Source organism: Crocodylus porosus, unplaced genomic scaffold (genome assembly GCF_001723895.1).
Source record: "Crocodylus porosus isolate Cpor-Errol unplaced genomic scaffold, CroPor_comp1, whole genome shotgun sequence".
Classification (NCBI taxonomy): Eukaryota; Metazoa; Chordata; order Crocodylia; family Crocodylidae; genus Crocodylus; species Crocodylus porosus.
Genome location: NW_017728918.1, coordinates 107565934 through 107571829, shown reverse-complemented (window position 1 = coordinate 107571829; position 5896 = coordinate 107565934).

Below are 5896 nucleotides of genomic sequence, written 5' to 3'. Positions count from 1 at the left end.
GTTGGGGAGCACGTGACCCACGAGAGCCAATCACCTTGCCCCCTGCTCCCAGCCAGAAGTAGCCAGATGAAGATCACAGAAAACCCAGACGTGTTGCTCTTATTTTAAAAACCCACCCAGACACAGCATAGATCCAAAAATGAGGACATGTCTGGGAAAACCCAGACATATGGTAACCTTAAGTCTATCAGAGCAACTGGACAGAACTTAAAGGCAGGGTGGAGGACCTTGCTCTGGCTCTTTATAGAGATATTGAGATGATAAAGGATATAGCATAAAACAGCAGAGAGCCTCACAGTACAGCTGTTAATTGCCTAAGGGGCTTTTTTTCCTAACTGGTATCATTTTTCCTTTTTCAGTGTTTCCTAAAGTCATGTAAGTTAGAGGGAGAGTAAGACATATTCCCTTAAAAAGGAATGATACTTGGTGTGGCATTATTTGTGATCATATTCATGCTGAAAGGTTTACAAATGATACTTTGACACCTTTTTTCTATGTGGTGCTACAAATATGAACATGAGTATTATAAATTAAATGTAAACATGTTTATCAGTACCTAGGTAAGGGAGCATTGCATCAAACCTATCCCTTTGTAAGCAAGCAAGCAAACAAACAAAGCAACAAGTTTGCCTTCTGGAACAACAATCAGACTTTTGTTACTACTATCACTCACAAAAGCCACAGACCTGACCCAGGACTTCACTGAATTGTGCTGCTGAAACAGAGAACAGAAAGTCCTTGTCCCAAAAAGCTTAAGATCAAACCATTGTCCTGGCATTTTCTATTGCATTTCTTTAGTCCACAGTTCTGTTGCTTAGAACAGCCTGGTATTTCCTAATAGGATTCCTGAGCCTTTGAGGGTATATCAGCACAACACAATGCAGTTCCAAGCAAAGATACTTGAGCTAAGTGGCTCAGCTATCAGAAACAGTAGAGATTCATTAGTACAGTGCCCGAGCCAGTTAGACCTTCTGAGTGCATCCCCACATGTTGGGTGGGGTACAGGAGGCTGGGGCCAACACCTGCACTGGCCCCTGCAGCTCTACCCGCGTGTGGTCCTGTGCTGACCCAGGAACATAGAGCCTGGCCAGCAGCCAGTGTGGCTCTAGGCAGCCAGGCTCCATTTCTGGTGGTGCATGCTGGGGCTGTGTGCGCTATATTGCCTTTTTTTTTTTTTTTTTTTTTTTAAGTGTGTGGAGGTGGTTGTTTTTACACTAGGACCTCCAAATGCTGCTACAAATTAGCAGCATAGCAAACGGGTGCACTTGTGCTGCGTGCGGTTCATGGCACCTCAAACAACTTTGAGGTGCCACAAAAAGCACGCACACCCGGACACACCCATTGAGGTTATCCTGCTTCTGGTACCCAAGCTAGCTGGGGTCTCCCTGCAAAGCACTGCATTATTTTGTGCAGATATACTCCAACTTTTGCTCCCAACTCACACCCTTATGTCTAAGGGAGTCCTCTTGGCTTTCCTTAGGAAAGCCAACTGCTCAGCTATCTCTCTGAATACTGCGATTTGTTTTGGTTCAGAGTGATTTAACCCTTGGAATTTAAAATGTTTATGACACTTTGAAATATTACTACTAAGAAATACAATAGCCAGAAGCTTAACATAAATACATTGAAATAGAATGATCCCTTCAGCCCCCAGCCCATAAAGGCTATAAAATGAGAAACTATAGGACTGTTTACCTCATGAAAAGGAGAGAGATTAGATATACAAACATAGCAAGAAACCAAGAGGTTTCCTCTGCCCTGAGAAATATCTGAACCCAGTGTTCTGAGGAAGGTCTTATTGCAGTTAACAGCTGAATATAGATGTGTATAGATACTGCTTAATGCTATTCCTGAACAGGAGCCTCAGTTAACACTCTGATGTTGTTAATACAACTCAATTTTTGACTTGACAGTGATTAGACAGCTGGTCTGATAAATATCGTTTCATCTTTTGCCATGGGCATCTGTGGGCTCTCATATGTTGACTGCATGGTTTGCTCTGCTTCTGGGCAGAGACACCTCTTGCTGTGTTTGCAAAGCACCTAGCACAATGGGATTCTGATCTGAGACTAAGATCCCTAGACACTAGCTAAACACAAGGCACATCTACACATGTAATTAATCTGAAGCAATAAACCCCGGCACACACCGTGCCGGGAGTTTATTGCTCCCAGGCGCACCATTTGAACATGTGCCCAAACTGCACTATGTTGAGTCAGGTCAGAGCAGCCCTGACTGGTAGGGGCCTGGTGGGAGGTGGGGCAGCCTGCCAGCCTGGGGCTGCTCTTACCTGCCTCCATGTGCTGTGGAGGGGCTGGCTGGGGCACGAGGGTGCTCCAGTGTGGGCTAGCTGGCAGGCAGCCCTCACACTGAAACACCCTCACACCCCAGCCTGCCCTGTCAGCACTTATGTGTGCATTGTGGTGCACTAAAAAACTGCCACAGGATAGTACTTGTAAAACACAAGTTTACAAGTACTAAATAATAAACTCATGGCAGCCTAATAGGGCCACACACACAGACATGAAAACTTTACTGCAGAGCTAATTAGTCAGCTCCACAGTAAGCATCTTGTGTAGACACGCCCACAAATAAAGACATGAATGGGAAGCAGTCATATTGAAGAGACACTAATTCAGGCAGGACAGTTGATGAGCTAAATGTCCTCATGGCAATTCAGTGACTGGTAGATGGATATAACAACCTACAAATATCTGAAAAGTGTAGACATGGAATAATGGGGATAAATTATGTTGAGAGGGACATAGCTAGGGATACTGTAATATAATTAAGAGTAAATACTACCAAAAAAACCAAACCAAAACAAAACAAAACAAAAACCCTTTGAAATCTCACTGCCAAATACTAAATTTACTCCAATATTGCATGCATCTTTTCCCAGAAAAATCAGCCATCCAAAACTGGAAGGGTGTTTTTTAAGTGAGGAGGCTGATTTCTATGCCAGAATGGAGGTATAGGGCTCAACTCAGCTGCACAGCAAATGGGCAGAGTCCTATCATCAGTGGGATTATCTACACCAGCCCTTTCCTGTAAAACTGGCTAATTAGTATTCCCTGGCTGGGGATGCTCTGAGCTGTTTCTATGTGTTGTGTTGTTGGGTGCATGTGTAAACACAGTGCCTGGGAGCAATAAAGTCTAGCGTTAACTGAACCAGAGTTTATTGTGTCATACGCATCATGTGCAGTTGCGCCCAGTGTCATTCAGCCTCTAGCTGCAGTTACACAGTTCAAAGTTTAGCCCTAGCAGAAGATTTTGTTTTGGCTCATCCAGCTGAATTCAGAAGCAGCAGAGACATGTTTAAACTTCAAGCAGTGCCTCTGCAACCGCAGATCGAGTGGAAGCTAGATTAAATGACATAACGGGGGGGTTTCCTCTCTAGAGCTGGTCAGACATTTCATTACACTAATATTTTTCCAATTTATTACTCCTATCTTTTTGGTTGAAAGTCATTTGTGTACTTTGTGCATATTCATAATCCATAAATATTTATCCAATAGTTCAGAAAAAAACATTTTAAGACTATGGGTTGCTTGCAAACTGTTCCCATCAGCTATACTCTTTATATTGTTTGCTACTTCAGTACATATTGTGCTCTCTGTATTTGATGAAAAACTTTAAACCCAGGAGAACAAATAGTACATGAAAAGAAAAATCTGGCCTATGTTTTCAGATAAATCGTTACTTGTTCTTCTATGTTACACAATTTTGCAATAATCCCCTTGCTTTTACCTAATAAAATGACTGATTGCTATTTTTTTGTATTTATTTACTATGACACTGACTAGTCATAGCACTTCTAGTTTCTATCACGCTGTGTGTAGCTGCAGCTAGAGGCTGAATGACACTGGGCACATCTGCACATGATGCGTATGACACAAACTCTGGTTCAGTTCACACTAGACTTTATTGCTCCCAGGCACTGTGTTTACACATGCACCCAACAACACAACACGTAGAAACAGCTCAGAGCATCCCCAGCCAGGGAATACTAATTAGCCAGTTTTACAGGAAAGGGCTGGTGTAGATAATCCCACTGATGATAGGACTCTGCCCATTTGCTGTGCAGCTGAGTTGAGCCCTATACCTCCATTCTGGCATAGAAATCAGCCTCCTCACTTAAAAAACACCCTTCCAATTTTGGATGGCTGATTTTTCTGGGAAAAGATGCATGCAATATTGGAGTAAATTTAGTACCTACATGAAAATGAAAGAAAAACATAATGCACAGCGCCTCAGTAACAGAGAGGAGACACAGTCCTCCAAAACCCTGTGGAGATTTTACACTTCGAATCCTGAGATTTGATTATCTGTGTACAAATTTGCATAGTGGCAAAATCTGTTAATGGTTATATTATCATCAAGAACTTTTTAAAAATATCAGGGAGTGCTAGCAAAAGGCTTATGAGCCACTAAAAACCTCAAGTGGCAAGTTCTACATACTCAGTCTTAGCCTTTGTATCAGGACAATTTCACCTGGTAAGAAGTAGCATTTCCTTCAAATTTTTTTCTAAATATATTTAGGTATTAAAAAAGAAACAAAGTCTAGGTGTGCACTGTTTGGAAACATGAAAGTTTAGGCTGATAAATTTAACTGCTGCAATGTAAGAAGCTGATTTAATGTGTAATAGTGAATCATTAGTGAATGTGTTAGTTGACTGCACATAATATTTTCTTACCAATAACAACCTTAAAAAAAACACTTTAACAAATTTAAATTAAATGTCGCTAAAAGAAACTGCAGATATGATCACTTAATAACAAAAAGTTTCATTTAATAAAAGTCCATGTTCTTCATCTTAGCCAACAATATAAACTTTTGTATTAAGTAAAAAGAAATATATGCTATATGTTGCAGCTGCTGCAATTTGAGGGCCAGACTCTGTCACCCTCAGTCCTATTGAGTAATATCCAAATTCTTTAAATAATCCCATTGAACTCAATGGACCTACTCAGGGAATAAGATACAACTTGTTGTAATTAATAGTGGGACAATCTGACCTTAAGGTCATTTTAATAAGTATTTTTGTGCCTTGCTATTTCCTAAAACCTTTTTTATAATACATTCCATAAAAATATGCTCCAGAAAGATAACGTTTGCCCAGTTCCAAGTATGCCAGATATTTGAAAATACTGAAAAACAAAGCATGCTTCTGCTTGTGCAAGAGACGGAAATACCCAGTAGAACCTTCAGGACAGTATTGTAAAACACCAAATATAACCAGCCCAGAGGAATCTCTGGTTTACTTACATTGGTTTTATGCTGATGAAAACTGTTACAGATCATACAGCTTTTCAGGGAAAAGTCTGTCATATGACTTCCCAAAAGACTCTTCATATGAATCCCTCTCCCGAAGACACCTTTAGAACATCCTGGTGTAGCTTCTTGAGGGATAAGCCTTTGGCTTTATGACTCTGGCTTTTTTCTGTCCCCAACTTTCCTGGTGGTCTATAACACCCCCATCTCAAAGGCTAGGTACAGACAGTCAAAAAGCCTATGGCTGAATTGATTCAATCTTTGCAGGTCAATCTAAACTGCACAAATTACATTGAGACAGAAGTGAACAGACTTTTACCTTAGAATCAGGAAATACAGCCACATGCCTGCAGTGGCTGAGGCCAGAAGCCAGGAGGCACTAGAGCCCAGCTCTCTGGCAGTGTATTCACTTCCTCTTCCTGCTGCCCCTGAGGTCTCTGGGATTTGCAGTTCAGAATTGCAGCAGCAGGACTCTGCAGGGTTGCTTATCACTTCCTCTTTCTGCTTCCAGGTGAGGTGCCTCTGGGATCTGTAGTCCACATTTGCAGCCAACAGTAAGCTTGGAAAGGGGAAAGAGTGTTTCACCCCACTCCCTGGCCCCAGACCCCAGCTGGGTAGTCC